This window comes from Cherax quadricarinatus, chromosome 57, assembly GCF_038502225.1.
Source record: "Cherax quadricarinatus isolate ZL_2023a chromosome 57, ASM3850222v1, whole genome shotgun sequence".
NCBI lineage: Eukaryota > Metazoa > Arthropoda > Malacostraca > Decapoda > Parastacidae > Cherax > Cherax quadricarinatus.
In genome coordinates, this window is record NC_091348.1 from 13,463,222 (window position 1) to 13,479,479 (window position 16,258).

At 41.2% G+C, this 16,258-nt stretch overlaps 1 protein-coding gene across 1 annotated transcript in view; it reads right to left on the bottom strand.

Annotated features, from left to right (window-relative positions):
- LOC128693503 (probable G-protein coupled receptor B0563.6) overlaps window positions 1-6,334 on the bottom strand; it is a 30,876-nt gene extending 24,542 nt beyond the window's left edge. The window contains exon 1 of the mRNA XM_070097269.1: window positions 5,238-6,334. The gene's annotated coding sequence lies outside the window, so the exon portion shown is untranslated. The remainder of the gene's footprint in view (window positions 1-5,237) is intronic.
- Between the last annotated feature and the right edge of the window lie 9,924 nt (window positions 6,335-16,258).

Genomic DNA, 16,258 nt, shown 5'->3' on the forward strand with positions numbered 1-16,258 from the left:
CGTTTCATTTGATGACCAAATCTTTTTTTTTTTTTCATGTTTCTTCTGTAATCTTTTATTGCATTTTATGAGTCCTTCAACGTGAGGAATTGATGTCCAATAATCTATGAGAAATTATCATCTCTCATTCTTGTTGATTTTTTGACTCGCAGAGTTAAGAGTCTCCAGTTTTCCAATCTGTTTATCCTTGACCTCAGTTTGGCACTGAGAATGTTTGACATTCTGACGATCTTGTTATTGTTGTTGTTGCTATTATTATTATTATTGATGTTGATGCTGGTGTTTTGCTATTAATTTTGTTATTATTATTATTATTATATTGCTGGCATTTTCACTGGTACGTAATTCTTTTTTATTTTCTTGCCTGGGTCATCTACACTTCAGGAAAGGAAAAGGATAAGGTTAAATATAACCATTACCATTACGTTGTTTTTTATTTTGCGTTGATAATTTTCGTGCTGTGTATTCTGAATAATAGTTGCCGTTTATTGTCATCACTTCAGTATTCTAATGTTTATGTACCAGAAATTATTCTCCACCACTTGTGTTTGATCCTTTCTTTCCTCATAATGATGTAGCTTAATGGGAACACTTTATGTGTTATGATGTTCTTGTCTGCTTTGGTTCTTCAGTCCTTTCTTTGAGCTCGAAGGTCTAGTTTAACAATTCAAAGAACTGAATTGGTAAATGTTTACCTTCAAATCTCTGAATTTCATTGCTTCATCTTTGTTTCTACCTGATTTTTGAGAGAGTAGAAATAAGAAAATGTTGGAGGAATGGTGTAAACTGGTGAAGTAGTGATGGTGGGCGGTTGTTTTGCGTAAGCAGTTGAGTGGGTGGGTGTCTGCTGGGGGTGGAAAGTTAAACAGGGGATTGTGTTAGAGGTTAGAAAAGTTGCAGATGGTGAACGAAGGTGGTGTGGTAGGTCAGTGTACAACCCGCTTTCCAATGTACATAACATGCACCTTGTTTCCAACTATTTAAGCAGTTATATTGTCTACGCCATTGCCGAACGTTGCCCTCCCTTTTGTATAATTTAGTTATGGTTATGAATTATGCTTAGATAAATGAGTGACAGATCAGTCGGTGTGAACTGAGGCTAGATTGCATCGTCAGTAGGTTGAATAGGTGTACTAACCCATTTATTCTTGCGAGGATCACCTCCTAGCTCCTGACCCAGACTTTTGCTACTAAAACTCTGGTATATTGGTGCCCATCCCCTTGTGCCCTTTCATACCTCTTCTCGAATCTGTGGATGGAATTTGTCTCCACTTCCTCCTCATCTAGATCACCGCACTTCCCTAAAATTGTAGACACATTTCCTGTCAACATATGGCTTATCTATGACTTTATTTTCTGTTATGTACCTTTGTTTCTGTTCTTTTGCATTTACAACATGTTCTCCCTATCCACCTTATCAAATCTGCTGAGTATTTTTGACGTCAGTATCGTGTCCTCCCTGGTCCTCCTGTCTTCTAATGTTGATAGATTTAGTTTTTAGTGAACCTTCGGTAATCCTTCCTTCCTTCTTCTTCTTCTTCTTCTTCTTCTTCTTATTATTATTATTATTATTATTATTATTATTATTATTATTATTATTATTATTATTATTGTTATTATTATTATTATTATTATTATTATTATTATTATTATTATTATTATTATTGTCGTTTTTGTTGTTCTGTTATTAAATTTCTTTATTATTATTATTATTATTATTATTATTATTATTATTATTATTATTATTATTATTATTGCTGTTGTTGTTGTCGTTGTTGTTCTGGTATTAAATTTCATTATTATTATTATTATTATTATTATTATTATTATTATTATTATTATTATTCCTGCTGCTGTTGTTGTTGTTGTTGTTATTAATTTTATTATTATTATAAGCAAAATAATAATATATATTTCTCATCTTTGCTTTGAGCTCAGAGGTTCTGTTCCATCTCTCTGTGCTCATGAGGATCCACTAAACCCGAAGGGGTCGAACGGCTCCTCGGGGAGGAGGGGTGAACCAGAGGCCATCGGCTTCCATCCAAGGAAGGGGAGGTGGCTTCCAATTCCTTGGATCAAGAGAGGGGCCGCCCTCCCAGGGTTCATAGAACCTCCCTTGAGAGATCTTGTGGGACAGAGCAGTTGTTGTTCCCGTTTCTTGCAAGACCCCTAGTCCACTTCCTCCGTTGATGCTGTTCTTTTGTTCTGTTGTTATTTTTTGCTGTTGTTCCGTTGTTGTTTTTGCTGTTTTTCTTTCTGTTGTTCCGTTGTTCTGTCTATTATTCCGTTATTATTTCTGCTGTTCCGATGTACTTTCTGTTGTTCTGTGTTCCGTTGTTCTTTATGTTGTTCCGTTATTGTTTATGCTGTTGTTCCGCTGTTCTTGCTGCTGTTTCGTTGTTCTATTTTCTCTTGTTCCGTTTTTTGTGCTGTTCCGTTGTTTTTTGCTGCTGTTCTGTTATTCTTTTTCCTGTTGTTCTGTTCTTCTATTTGCTGTTGTTCTGTTGTTATTTTTGCTGTTGTTCCGCTTTTTGTTATTGTTCTGCTGTTCTTTTTGCTGTTGTTCTTTCCTTCTTTTTGTTGTTTCTCTTTTGTCGTTCCGTTGTTCTTTGTTGGTCCATTGCTCTTTTTGTGCTGTTGTTCCTTTTTCTTGTTCTGTTTGTTGTAGTTCTGTTATTATTTTTATGTTGGTCCTCTGTTCTTTTTTCTGTTCTTCCGTTATTCTTTTTTATTCCGTTGTTCTTTTTTTGTTGTTTCGTTGTTATTTTTTGTTTCATTCTTTTTGTTGTTGTTCTGTTGTTCTTTTTGCTGTTGTTCTTTCCTTCTTTTTGTTGTTTCTCTTTTGTCGTTCCGTTGTTCTTTGTTGGTCCATTGCTCTTTTTGTGCTGTTGTTCCTTTTTCTTGTTCTGTTTGTTGTAGTTCTGTTATTATTTTTATGTTGGTCCTCTGTTCTTTTTTCTGTTCTTCCGTTATTCTTTTTTATTCCGTTGTTCTTTTTTTGTTGTTTCGTTGTTATTTTTTGTTTCATTCTTTTTGTTGTTGTTCTGTTGTTCTTTTTGCTGTTGTTCCATTGTTCTTTTTCTGTCATTCCGTTGTTCTTTTTGTCTTTCTTCAGTTGTTCATTTTTCTGTTGTTTCGTTGTTGTTCTTGTTTCCATTGTTCCGTTGTTTTTCTGTTGCTTCGTTGTATTTTCTGTTGTTCCGTCCTTCTTTTTTCAATTTTCAGTTATATTTTTTCTGCTGTTCCGCTGTTCTTGTTTCTGCTGTTTTGTTCTAGTGTAACTATTTAAATGGGCGTATATTTCTTATCACCAGTTTATCTGTCCCGTTGCCGTTGTTTGCGGATGATGCCCATCATCCGTTGTTCTGTCCTGTTGGCATTGTTTAGATGTGCGGGTGATGCCCTGGAACCGTTGTTCTATCCTGTTGCCAATGTCTTGCAGAATCCACGGTGACACCTAGACAGGTCCGTTGCCGTTGATGTGCTAGCTCGCTCAAAAATAGAAAGGCTCGCTATTTTCCCTGTTGCGTGTACGGTGAACGGTGCCCGCTGGTGTGTTTTTTTTTTCATAATTTTCCGCTGTTGCCTCTGTTTCCACCGAGAACACCTCTTTAAATCGTTTGTTCAACGCCTCACAAACTTCCTTGTCGATTCTCGGGTGTTTCCTCTCCCTTCCTCAGTTTTATCACCTAATTTTCACTGATGTCTTTCTTCTGATGTGACTGTAAGTGTGAATTGTGTGTATGTTGGTGAGTATGTGTGTATGATGTGTGTGTGTGTTTGTGTGTGTATTTGCTGGCGTGTACCTTTATTAGTGTGTGCTTGCATGTGTGTGAAGGGGAGGGGGGATGGAGAATGGTGGATAAGGTGGGACAACAGATGACCTCTTTATCTTCAGGCGCTGGCTGCTCCTTTGTCCCTCTGCCGTATTATTGTGGTCACGGTGGGAGGGCCAGGAAAGCCACGGGCCACCGCTTCCGTCATCGCTCCCTGTGCACTAACCAATCTCACCTATATGTGGTAGCAGGGGTCGAGTCACACCTCCTGTATGTGTGTATTTGTGTGTGTGTGTGTGTGTGTGTTTGTGTATGTGTGCGTGTGTGTGTGTGTGTGTGTGTGTGTGTGTGTGTGTGTGTGTGTGTGTGTATGTGTGTGTGTGTGTGTGTGTGTGTGGGTTTGAAGAGGATACTTGAGCGCATCATTGCTCCTGGTCCCTGTGTACAGCGTGATTATTTGCATAATGTCTTTACACAGGATGCTTGAGCAGACACAAAAGTGTACTGCCTTCAGTACTGAAGAAGAAACACAGGTGCAAAATGAGATTTTATTGCTTATAGCTTTATTAAGTCAATGACTTGATAATCTCTGCTCCTCTAGGAAGATGCCTTGATGCCGGTGAGGTGCTCTGGATACAAGGAATTACATTTATCTCTTCCTTTCTTAGGTTGAACCTTGAATGCCTCTCATTCTAAAGGCGCTATAGAACCTCTAAACATTTAGCACTTCCCCTGATTAGAATAAACCGACAGAAATAAGTCACTCTGTCTGACTTTTTTGGGTTATCCTAGGTTCCCTACACATATGCTGCTATGTATGATAATTCTATGTAACTGTATTTGTGTATACCTGAATAAACTTACTTACTTACTTACTTAGAGCGAAGCGTTGTGGGAAGAGAATCTTATGTACCTGTGTCCGTTTTCTATACAGTCAACAAACACCGAAGTGTCTAGTTGCTGTTTGTGTCGGTGAGACAGCCAAGGACCTGAACACAGGCACAAAAGAACGTGTAGATAAATGGTTCAGAGAACCGACAAGTTGATAAATTATACACATGTGCAACACTTGGGTATCTTTATTGTGGAAATGTTTCGCCACACAGTGACTTCATCAATCCATACATAGCAGAATAGTGAAGATCAGAGGGACATTGAGGTAATCGACTCCAGGCTGACGGACTGATTTCCTCATTCTCCATCTGATCTTCATTATTCTTCTTTGCACTGGACTGATGAAGCCACTGTGTGGCGAAACGTTTTCGCAATAAAAAATACACGAGTGTTGCATGTGTGTAATTTATCAACAAAAGAGCATAAATAAACCCGCTAGATTAACAGCACCTTGAATGCATGTGTCAGCCATCGTAATACAGTCTAACAAACTAGAAACATGCATATCTAACCCCTTAAACTGCTTATTTCTATTATTAATAAGCTTACAGCTGTCGGGTACTTTACCTTTGTGTTTTGTCGTCAGTGAGTTAGTTTAGTACATCCTGTCCTTCAGCAAATCATTGTAGCACAAATTTTAGGCACATCAGACAAGTGCACACTGCTTCAGGACTCGAGATAGTATCTGTAGTACACTGCAGAACATCTAACCACATACAGGTCAAAACAAGTTGTGGGGGCTATGTAGACCTGCGGGAGGCTGCCTCTAACAGCCTCGTTGATGAGGCAGCCGACAGGGATATTTAGCCGGTCTGCGAAGACAGAGGTAACCTCTAAACCTTTTACAGATATGTTACATGTATCCCACCTAGCTAGTAAGTGTTTATTTCTCGATACCTTCCTATGGTTGGTAGTACATCCTTTAATAGTTCTGTAGACCCCTCACTCAGACCCATCACTTTAGTGTGTTGCTTCATTTATATGGGTGCACATGTAGTTCAGTACAAATACACTACGCCAGTACACAACACTGTACGCTACACATACACTACGCCAGTACACAACGGAAATTGACTCAAGGATCTCGGGAGATAAGGCGTAATATATCTAGAGTAGCCTCTAGACTTAGACTAGAGTAGATACTCTTGTGAAGATCTTGAATAAGAAATTTCCGTATTATCATTAATGCGTCACAAGACCCCTCTCCATTATCGTTGAAATATGGCTGCTGTTCGCCGGTGTTGTAGAAGGTGAGCGTCTGAAGAGTTTTTCACAAGTACTGCGATTTGAGGTATCGCAATTTCTGTACGCAGAGCTCTTGTGGTGTGACACTCGTGTATCGAAGAGTTTCCTCAGTCGAGCTGTGCATCTCGGTGAGATCATTCGTCCTTCTCGATATGAAAACAACGAAGTCCATTTCAGATGCCGACTTATGAATCAGAGGAGTCAAAGGATATCGGACCAAACTATTACGATCCTCGGAGGATATCATACGTTGTCGTTGACTATAGCAGAGCTGTCGACCTGTCGACCATAGAAGAGCTATTGTCCATAGTCCCTCTACAGCAAGGCAGTAGACTATAATAGACTGAGGTCTCTCTGAGAGTGCGAGTGTGTTGGGAGTGGCTGTGCTGACTAGAGTGTGGTGTGTGTAGTTTCACAGCTCCCTGTGGTGCACCTCAGACGCACTACAGTCTTTACTCCCGCCCACTAACCTTCCCTCCACCCACTATCACCCACACCTCCCTCCCTCCCTCCATCCCATACCTAACGTCAGCCAACAGTGTGTGACCTGACCCACGTACACCTACCACCTACACGCCCTCCCTCCCCCAGAGCTCTCCTTCATGCATACCTCCTTCCCTTCCTTATTTTGCAGAACTTAAATTGGTTTAAATGACAAACTTTAGAGCAATTGAATACAGGAGGGTTATTAACCCTAGATAACCCAACAAAGCCAAGTAGTGTGGCTTATCCCCATTGCTGCTCTACCGTAGGATGTGACCCATAACAACATCCTGGGTCCTTTACTGTTCTTGTGTTACGTAAATGACATGCTTATCAGTGTCAAATCTAAGATATCACTGTATGCAGATAATAGTGTTCTGTTAGTATTAGGTAAAGACTCAACAGACATTGCTAGGGTACTATCACTAGAACTAGAGTCCTGTAGCAAATGGTTCATAGACGACAAATTATCACTGTACCTCGGGAAAACGGAAGCCATACTATTTGGCACGAAACATAAATTGAAAAGGGTGAATAATTTTAATGTCCACTGTAATGGGGAACCTATTATTCAGTAAATTCTGTGAAATATCTGGGAATCCCCTTTGACCCAAGCATGTCAGCATGAGTGGAGATGCCATCGTGTCAAAGACAGTCCACAAAACACGGTGTATAGACACCAACAAAACAATCCGAGACAAATTCCATTCAGTCCTAGATGAGTTCACAAAGCTGGGCAAATACTAAGTCCACTCACTTTCCAGTAAGCAGAAGCAAACCTCTTCCTGTGTCCACTCCAGACATTGCAGTCCAGTACACTAAACATAAGTAATGATTTAAACCAAAAACAGAGTCACATCCCCAAAACAAATACATAGTGAACTCCGGTGAAGCACGAAGACAGTCCACACATGATAGATGAATCCAAAGAGTGTCAAGCTGAGCCCACAACGTCTGTGTCCAACTAGCCGAACACAGCCCAAGTTCACACGACGTAATGTTGATACTTCTCTTGGACTAGTGTGTGTTCAAACATGACATAGTCCTCAGTGACACAATGCAAGACATGTCTTTTGTGAATATGTAGCAATGTTTTCCGGGTACTCTGAATGAGGTTCACTGACAACCGTTCCTCTCAGAAATTATGTCAACAATATATTTAAAACGAGTCTACAATACAGACATTAGATTGCAGACACACTACGTCATTTGTTATCATCTAAATATTAAAGTTGTGACACAACTTCACAACTTCCAACACTGTTTTCGAAAGTTTCCATTAGTCGAATGACAATACTAGTGTTGCACAGAAGCTATCGTCATGGCTAGCCATTAAAGTGAATCTTTCTCTTACTACTGGACTTCGCTACCAACAGTCTGACAAGTCAGACGCCAGGGCTAGTTTAGCGGACGGAAGATCAGACCTCCACCACTCCTTGTGGTGGAGGTCTGATCCCAAATCGGTTTAGCGCTTCATGAAATACAGTGGAAGAAATGCACCTCACCTCATCACGTGACTCATGAGGGAAAAGGTAAAAAAAATACACACAAAACGTTTCGTCCACATAGTTGGCTTTATCAAGTCACACACCCATCTATTTGTGACTTGATAAAGCCCACTGTGTGGGCGAAACGTTGTCAATAAAGAATCACATTATACTGCATTTGGTTCTCCTATCTATATATTAAGTTCTTCCCACTGACGTTAAAAAAAATACTCTAGTCCTCATAAAACGTCTTGAAAAAAGGGTTTCCTAATTGTGTTTTACAAACAATCTTTCGATACTGACGTTTAATTCGTTATCATTATCTCCACTGTAAAACAATTAAAAAATATTCCTGACATAATAACAGCCCTAATTATAACATAAAAAAAGAAAAAAGAGTCAAAGAATAATGTGCAGCTGTACGCTAAACTCTAAGTCTCCAAAACCTGACTGAACAGGAGTCCCTTTGTACAATCTTGTCTAGTCCCCTCACGAAGATTTCTACCCTTGTTCCTGCAATATTTGTTTTATTTTCTAGCAGAAGGGTGAAGATTCGTGACCCTTTGATGCTGATATACTCTTCTCTAATTATGTTTATGATACCGCTGCTCTTTATTGAGTTTAGTCACTATCACTTCTGTTATTAAAGAACGTTCTGGTGCGCTTATTAGGAACCTGACCCTCGAGTATTTTCAATTAGTGCATTTTAAAATTTCCTGTCTTTGATGTACCTTTGTAATTTTTGGAAGTTAAGCCCACAGGATTAATGTGTGATGCGAAATAAAACTATCAAACTATCACGAAAAAAAGGCACAATACTATGACTAGAACAAAACACAAATAACCCGCACACAGGACCATTACAGAGATACTTTGTAAATGGTCCAAGTCGGACTGAAACGTCTTCGCAAGCTTCTCTCTCCTATGTACGGGTTATTTTTGTATAATTCTATTGTAGATGAAAGGACATCTTTTCTGGAAACGTTTTGGTCCTGTGGCCTTGATCACTCTATAATGATACGAGAATGACAGAAGACAACATATATAATATAGCAGAGACAACAGGTCACTGGTGAAGATCAGAAGTAGGGGTCACAACATTTAATAGTCGTGTTACTTAGCAACAAGGAAGGAATTAATGTGGAGTATCATATATACAAGATTAGCTGAGATGGTGTACTTGCCAGCTCTATGGTGTTGGTGGTAGTAATCAAGGTTGCTTCAAGACAGTGGCTCCTTTCGGTGTTGGATTCTCTGTAGATCAGCTCTGTTATGTTCCCTTTCATGAGGTGTCCTTCTTTAGATTAGTGAAAGACACATGCATTCTTTAAGTGTCGTCTCGGTTGCGTGCATTTTACTGTGTCGTCTCGGTTGTGTGCATTTTACAGTGTCGTCTCGGTTGCTTGCATTTTCTAGTGTCGTCTCGGTTGCGTGCATTTTAGTGTCGTCTCGGTTGCATGCATTTTTGTGTTCATGGACCCGTGTAAAAATATCCCTCCCTCCCTGTTTCTTCTGCATAGATCTTGTTGCATCCTCCACATGGTATTGTGTACACCTCGCCGTTTGGTTTGTCAAAGGAATCTTTTCTTCATGGGAATGCCTAAGTTGTCGACCACATCTCCTCCAGGTAGAATTAGGAATCAAGGTTTCTCGCTGGTGGAATATTTGACAGAGTTGATGATTTTCATAGTTCTGCGTTTACAACCATATAAAATGAAGAAATGTAACCGTATGTAGGCATGAGTGATGTACTGGAATTCTTCTTCTAAGAATTCGGGACTGGAGATACAGATAGCCACCACGCCCCTTTTGTTGCAAGTGTCGTGGTGAGAGTGTCGTGGCGAGAGTGTCGTGGCGAGAGTGTCGTGGTGGGAATGTCGTGGTGCGAGTGTCATGGTGCGAATGTCGTGGTGCGAGTGTCATGGTGCGAATGTCGTGGTGCGAGTGTCGTGGTGCGAGTGTCATGGTGCGAGTGTCGTGTGCAAGTGTCGTGGTGCAAGTGTCGTGTGCAAGTGTCGTGATGCGAGTGTCGTGTGCAAGTGTCGTGGTGCGAGTGTCGTGTGCAAGTGTCGTGGTGCGAGTGTCATGGTGTGAGTGTCGTGGTGCGAGTGTCCTGGTGCGAGTGCCATGGTGCCAGTGTCGTGGTGCGAGTGTCGTGGTGCGAGTCTCGTGATGCGAGTGTCGTGGTGAGTGTCATGGTGCGAGTGTCGTGGTGCGAGTGTCGTGGTGCGAGTGTCGTGGTGCGAGTGTCGTGGTGCGAGTGTCGTGGTGCGAGTGCCATGGTGCCAGTGTCGTGGTGCGAGTGTCATGGTGCGAGTGTCGTGGTGCGAGTGTCGTGGTGCGAGTGCCATGGTGCCAGTGTCGTGGTGCGAGTGTCATGGTGCGAGTGTCTTGGTGCGAGTGTCGTGGTGCGAGTGTCGTGGTGCAAGTGTCATGGTGCGAGTGTCCTGGTGCGAGTATCATGGTGCGAGTGTCGTGGTGCGAGTATCATGGTGCGAGTGTCGTGGTGCGAGTGTCGTGGTGCGAGTGTCGTGGTGCGAGTGTCGTAGTGCGAGTATCATGGTGCGAGTGTCGTGGTGCGAGTGTCGTGGTGCGAGTGTCGTGGTGCGAGTGTCGTGGTGCGAGTATCATGGTGCGAGTGTCGTGGTGCGAGTATCATGGTGCGAGTGTCGTGGTGCGAGTGTCGTGGTGCGAGTATCATGGTGCGAGTGTCGTGGTGCGAGTATCATGGTGCGAGTGTCGTGGTGCGAGTGTCGTGGTGCGAGTATCATGGTGCGAGTGTCGTGGTGCGAGTATCATGGTGCGAGTGTCATGGTGCGAGTGTCGTGGTGCGAGTGTCGTGGTGCGAGTGCCATGGTGCCAGTGTCGTGGTGCGAGTGTCATGGTGCGAGTGTCTTGGTGCGAGTGTCGTGGTGCGAGTGTCGTGGTGCAAGTGTCATGGTGCGAGTGTCGTGGTGCGAGTATCATGGTGCGAGTGTCGTGGTGCGAGTATCATGGTGCGAGTGTCGTGGTGCGAGTGTCGTGGTGCGAGTGTCGTGGTGCGAGTGTCGTAGTGCGAGTATCATGGTGCGAGTGTCGTGGTGCGAGTGTCGTGGTGCGAGTGTCGTGGTGCGAGTGTCGTAGTGCGAGTATCATGGTGAGAGTAGATATCCTATAAATAAAAACATCTTTGTTTCTTGATTTCCTGTAGATTCTGAACCAATGGATGCCATTTTTCGGTGACCTGCATCGAACACATCAAGATATGGTAGTTTGTCATCGTATTTTAGTTCAAGAATAAATTTGACAGCAGGTTTGACGTTGTTGAACCTTCTTGGATGTTACTACATGACCAGAATGTCATCAACTCGAGCCAAGTGACTAGTAGAAATAATACTGCGAAAACTTCAAATCTCTTAGATGCTGGTCAAGACAGCGCTCAGCAGACTTCAGATAGCTAAGCCTAAGAAGTGTTTTAAAAAAACGATTTCCATATCTGAAGGAGCTGAAATTAACACACAGCTCGATGTGTGGTATGAAGTCACGGCTGGGTAGAGGAAAGTTGATGCCAAGCAAACTACAGAACGGATGGGATTTGAACCCACGGCGAATGAGTCCTCAAACTCTATGCCAGTTGAGTAAGCCACTCTTCTGTAAGTCTGAGTCTAAGTACAGCACATCAGTGAGGGCATCAGTGAAACCATTACAGAAGAGCGAGGTGACATCAAATGATGCCGTATATGCAATCATAATGTTGGCAAGGTCTCCCGAGTGCTTAAGAACACAAGGCTCACCCGCACAATGTTAGATAAACTTAGGCCAAGTGTCCAGCTAGTCAATTAGGGGCACTTGTGATACCTGTAGTGACAGGACTGATACGAATCCCAGGTTGGCGTGTCTTTGGAAGTCCATATACCCTGACTAAACTAAGTTGTCCTAACAACAACAAGCTGACAAGTTTCTTACCCCGTGCTAGACTACAAAAAGTGCCGTGGAAATTATATTTTTTTTTGTGTGTGTACTATCCATTATTTATGTATTATTTACGTCCATTTTTTATGCATTATTTATAGAGTTAGGAGATAAGAAACGAGTTACATAATGCAAAGAGCGAGAAGTATCTTTAGAAGGGGAAGATAGCGGATCGGTGGGTCAGCTGGAGAAATCGACGGTCAACTAACGTAGCGTGTATGGGCCAATCACAGTTCAGCACGAATCGGGTTGAAAATATCTCATATTTGCCAAAATACATCTCCATAAGCTTTCTAATTACACACTTTGTGCATTATCAAATTTATGCATCATTTCATTAAGAAAATAAGACAGCAGTAACGAGATTAGTGAGGCAGTGTAGCGAGGGTGAAAGTGAGAGAGGTTAGTTAGTAACCAGAGTTCAGTGGAGTGACATGGAAATAGCAGTTAAACGGATATCATGAGCCGAGTCGAGTCAGTAACTTCAGTAGCTCAGCATCATAACTTAGTGAGACTGTAGCAGACAGCAGGAGTTCCACAGCTGTTTGAGGCATCGGTGACAAACATTCCTCTAAGGTATTCAGAACGACCACGGAACGCCCAGGTTGTGGTGGTAATCTCTCGGGTAAGGTGAGTAGTAGCTGTAATGGCCATTGCTGTTTAGGGAGTGAAAAATGTACAGTTTAGTACATATATATTTGAGGAAACGTTTCGCCACGAGTGGCTTGTTAAGTCCTAATACAAAGATAACTAAGAGCAAGTATGTTTTGTGGCAGGAATCAGGTGGTAAGCTGTGAGAGAGTAATAGTATTAGCAGTAGAAACAGCAGCAGCAGCAGCAGCAGCAGTAGTAGTAGTAGTAGTAGTAGTAATAGTAATTTAAGTACAATTGCGTAAGTACGATAGTCGTACTAAGAGGGGAGGGTACAGATTATGCCTCGCCGAAACTACCCATGGCAGGTAAGGGACTGATGGTCATTGGTCACGAAACTCGAGATACTCCATAATAAATAATCAGCTAAAACCTATTTAAGATTAGTTAAGCTATCAAATGGAAATGCTGGATAATCTAGACTATCTTGGGTTAATTCCTGATTACAGATCCATGGGAGGACACCTCGACAGTGAGTCCTAGAGATGGATGAACCAATGAATCGACCGAGTATACTGGTCAACAATTTTTGAAAAGTTGTATGCTTCTTAAATGAGATTAGTTAATTCTTATGTATTTTCATGTCCTGAATCCACATATCACCTTAAAAATTGGCTATAGATTTGAAGATACGAGACCTGTAATATTTGATTATTTTATTATAACGTACAATATGTGTCGGTATGTTGTGGATACTAGTTAGTTGACGATTAACTACAGATATGGCTAGGTGCATTCATCCAGGTGTCTGACATCAGTTTTAATCAGACGAGGACCCATTCAGTGACTCCAAGGATTATCTTAACATCTTTCTCATGAGCGAGGGGGTAAAACGTCTTCTCAGTAAAATGTCCTAAATCCATATTGCATATTATAAGTCTTATTAGCATACTCGTCGATATACAATAACCATTGATACATACACCCCGAGGGAATGATGATAATGTGATTCTGTGGGTAACTTCATCTAGGTCGAGCTTGAGTACTCCTGTTGGGATAGTTATAGTCCAAGACCCCCCTTGGACTACAACCATCTAGATAATTTTACGGTTTTACGTATTGCTACCCATAACGAAACCCATACCAGTAGCATCTGTTTACTGCCCTTCCACATACAGCCAGTTATTAGTTCGCTTTGCGAGAATATTGTCCAGAATTGGGAACTATTGTGATGCAGTTCAACTAGGCGACTTTAATATCCGCTTTCAACAGCCAAGCCACGGGTTATGTAATAGATATATGCAAACCCTGGGTTACACAGCTCTGATCTACTACTCTTGCCACATACTGTGTACCTGGAGTATACCTGGAGGGTGTTCCGGGGTCAACGCCCCCTCTGCTCGGTCCATGACCAGCTGCACTGAAAGCATTAGTCAATCAGACATCATTTCCATAGGTCTTACTGATTGTCTTGTCACCAGCTGCTGTAAGAAAATCACTAGCCACATAAAAACATTGTTTTGATCCTCGACAAGGATAGAAACATTGGGAGTGTTTCCTTACACCTCTTGTCCCATTCACCTAGTAAGTAGGTACTTGGGTGTTGGTCGACTGGTTTGGGTCGCATTCTGGGGTACATGATAAGGGGCCCAATGAAAATAAGACAGTCCTCGATGACGCACTGCCTTTCTTGGGTTATCCTTGATGGCTAACTCTCCGGGGTTAAAAATCCGAGCAAAATATTTAGAACAAAAAGAATATCAACTAGAAACTACAGAAAATACAACTATGGAAATAAATCCCAGGTTCTCTACATATATGTTATGTATGATAATCTATATAATCTATACGATAATCTATGTAACTGTATTTGTGTATACCTTAATAAACTTACTTATAACTGTTATTCATATGTTATGTATGTTGAGCTAAATTAATTTTAACTAAGTATTAGTGGCCTGGTGGTTAAAACCCTTGCTTCACACGGCGAGTGTCCGGGTTCGATTCCCGGCGAGGGTAGAAACATTGGACGTGTTTCTTTACACCGGTTGTCTATGTTCACCCATCAGTATAAAATGGGTACCTGGATGTTAGTCGACTGGTGTGGGTTGCATCCTGGGACAAAACTGATCTAATTTTCCCGAAATGCTCAGCATAACAAGCAGCTTTCTATATAGTAGTATGTCATTGATGTCAGCTAGGACAGTATACCTTGTACATGTACTTGTAGAAATATATTATTATTATTATTATTATTATTATTATTATTATTATTATTATTATTATTATAGTTATCCATAAAATCTTAGAAAATGTGTTGTTTTTCAATAAAGAAAATGATGATATTTAGGTATAACTTAAAGCAAATAATAGTAATGTGTGATTAATTCAATATCATTACTTCTGTTTGCACCAAAAAAATGTAAATAAAAATTTCTTTCTTACCTGAAGTTGTTACCCGCAAGTCTTTAGACAATATGATTTTATTAACAAAAACCACGGGATATATACCTTGAGGGAAGCGTTTCTCTCATTGTATATATGCTGAGAATGGTTTAAGTCCTATATAATGGCATGGTTATAATCATAAGTATAATTTTTATAGGGGTAGACGGGTAAGCCAGCGGAAGGCCTCGGTCAGATGACCAAAAGCTCCAGCTGGTCATAATTATGATTAAGACCCTTGACAGGAAACATTTGTCCTGTTTCCTGACAAATCTCACCTTACCTAACCTAATCTCTGCTTCAGGGATTATAGTATTCTTGTCTGCTGATGAGAAGGTAGTGCATGAATGGTATACAGTACCGACAAGATAAAGAATTATACCGATGTTGTATATGTGTCTAATTAGACAGATGTTGCACATGTCTAATTCTTCCATTAAAAGGTTGCCTAAAACTTAATAACCCCCAGTGTAATCGATAGACTTTAAACCCCAATACCTAACCAGCCCCCAGCCAACCAAAGAAAATCATATAGCTTAAAATCACATCAGAAACTCAAAAACAAAACCAAAATCTTTTTCATAAAATATAGTACATAGATGACACGGGCATAAACACCAGGTGTAACAGACTGACTGGATGCCCTGGTTATGTTAAGCTTCGCGTTCACTCTTAAAATTAGCCAACACATAAACAGTCATTTAATTAGATTACGCTAATGCACAAAAATGTGTGACTAGTTAATGTTCCAAGTCGGACCGAAACGTCGTCGTAGGTAGGGGTTATTTATGTATTGTTCCAGTCACGGTATTATGCCTCTTTTGTTCTTTGCTGTAATGCTATGGCTTACAGTACATGGTATTTACCCGGGATACAGTACAGGGTATTTACTCGGGATACAGTACGTGGTATTTACTCGGGATACAGTACGTGGTATTTACCCGGGATACAGTACAGGGTATTTACTCGGGATACAGTACGTGGTATTTACCCGGGATACAGTACAGGGTATTTACTCGGGATACAGTACATGGTATTTACCCGGGATACAGTACAGGGTATTTACTCGGGATACAGTACGTGGTATTTACCCGGGATACAGTACAGGGTATTTACTCGGGATACAGTACGTGGTATTTACTCGGGATACAGTACGTGGTATTTACCCGGGATACAGTACATGGTATTTACTCGGGATACAGTACGTGGTATTTACTCGGGATACAGTACGTGGTATTTACCCGGGATACAGTACATGGTATTTACCCGGGATACAGTACATGGTATTTACTCGGGATACAGTACGTGGTATTTACTCGGGATACAGTACGTGGTATTTACCCGGGATACAGTACATGGTATTTACTCGGGATACAGTACGTGGTA